Here is a 1,983-nt window from a genome sequence, read left to right as displayed (position 1 = left end):
GTATATAATGTAAGGAAGGGATAAACTCTATTTTCAAGATCTTTGATCTCAAGATTCCTGGAACAGGCAGGAAGAGGCATAGCCATTTGAAGGGAAGGTTGCAGGGAGTCCATTGCCCATGATTAAATAAAGAAAATAAATAAGGGAAAGTGATGGAGTCAAGCAGAGAGGAGATGCTGGTACAGAAAAAAGAAGCCTTTTTGATTGCGAAGTTTTCAAACACATTCACTTCATAGCTGAATCATCCCTTGATGAGGCCCATGTTGAAGAAAAAGATTTAATTAAAATGCATACCTAGGCTAACCATCCTCACCACAGACTCCACAAAGACCTTGATTCCTCAGCAAGCTTGGCTTTGACATTGAGTATAAACATCCAACCTATAAACTGAGAGCTGGCCCACACTTCTGGGATCTAAACACTCATGACAGTGACAGGCAGAGGGACGCTGGTAACTCATTGCCATCAAGTCAATTCTGACCCTATAGGATGCCGACCCTATACACGTTCCAAGGCTGTAAATCTTTATGAGAGCAGGCTGCCACATCTTTATCCCACGGAGCGGCTGGCGGGTTCAAACCGCCAACTTTTCGGTTAGCACCCAAGTGCTTAATCATTCTTTGGGATGCTGCTCTCACTCACTCACTGTCATTGAGTGGGATCAATTTCCTTCCAGTCTGTGGTCCAGCAGAGGAATGGAGACAGTAAGAATCAAGGCAGGGACATTTTTCACCACCAAGGCAGAGTTATCTGTCAGTTCTATTCAGAGGGGAATATAGGCAAAGGAAGGACTAATCAGATCATTTTTTCCTGTGTATATAAGCTGCATGAGGCATTGGTGATTCAGTGGTAGAATTCTTGCTTTCCATGCGAGAGACATGGGTTCAATTCCCAGCCAATGCACCTCATGAATGGCCACCACCCACCTGTCAGTGGAGGCTTTTGTATTGCTATGATGCTAAACCGATTTCAATAGAGCTTCCAGGCTAAGACAGAGTAGGAAGAAAGACCTGGCAATCTAATTCTTAAAATTAACCAATGAAAACCTTTTGGATCACAGCAGAATATTTTTCTGACTTACCTGCTTTGGACATGTCATCAAGAGTGATCAGTCACTGGAGGAGGGCATTATATTTGTTGAAGAAAAGGGCCAGCAAGGTTGAGGGTGACCCTTGGTGAGATGGATTGGCACAATAATCCAAAGAATGGACTTGAACATGCCAGTGATTGTGAGGATGAGTCAAGACCAGGCAACATTTTGTTCCATTGTACATAAGATCGCCATGAGCCATTAAGTTTTATGCATTCCAATATTTCAGATCGCATCTTGACATATCTGACACATCTTGTCCTGATGAAGTCTGGTGGCTCCCAAAATAAGTAGCACACAAAATTGCTACTAATCAGCAAAATGGCCTGAAGAAACAAGTGCTTCAGTGATAAAGCTACATGTGTTTACCAATATATCAATATTTGTCACATAAGAATAATTTTCTTTTATTATAAATTTGGCAGCTCAGTAAAGAGCTCCCGTGGGAGTTGACTCCACTTCATGGCAACCCCATGTATGTATGAGCAGAACAGTGCTCCGTAGGGTTTTTAATGGATGAATTTTTGGAAGTAGATCACCAGGCCTTTTTTCTGAGGTGCCTCTGACTGTTGTCAAACCTCTAACTTTTCAGTTAGCTGCCAAGTATGTTAACTGTTCTGGTTACCTAGTGCCACTCTGACAAGAAATATACCACAAATGGGATGGCCGTAACAAACAGGAGTTTATTCTCTTACAGCCTGGAGGCTTTAAGTCCAAGTTCAAAGTGCCAGGATCTAGGGGCTGAGTGAAAACCCCTCAACTTTGCGGTCCAGCTCTGCCTCCTGCTCCCGGCCCGCTGGAGCTAGAGGCGTTTCTTCACTCAGATAGCTGCTGGCTGCTGAGGCTGAGAAGCCCTAAGGGTGACAAGTAAAAAGGCATGGTCCCAATGTTGC

General features: G+C 43.6%; 1 non-coding gene across 1 annotated transcript; it reads left to right on the top strand.

Annotated features, from left to right (window-relative positions):
- The first annotated feature begins 832 nt into the window (after positions 1-832).
- Positions 833-903, top strand: TRNAG-UCC. Its single transcript has one exon. It is a non-coding gene; the product is annotated as a tRNA-Gly (tRNA).
- Positions 904-1,983: the final 1,080 nt, after the last annotated feature.

Source organism: Orycteropus afer, unplaced genomic scaffold, assembly GCF_000298275.1.
Source record: "Orycteropus afer afer isolate SDZICR_OR568_19922 unplaced genomic scaffold, OryAfe1.0 scaffold00341, whole genome shotgun sequence".
In the NCBI taxonomy this organism is placed as follows: Eukaryota; Metazoa; Chordata; class Mammalia; order Tubulidentata; family Orycteropodidae; genus Orycteropus; species Orycteropus afer.
The sequence above is the reverse complement of the archived record's forward strand: the minus strand, read 5'-3'. Positions and strand labels throughout refer to the sequence as shown.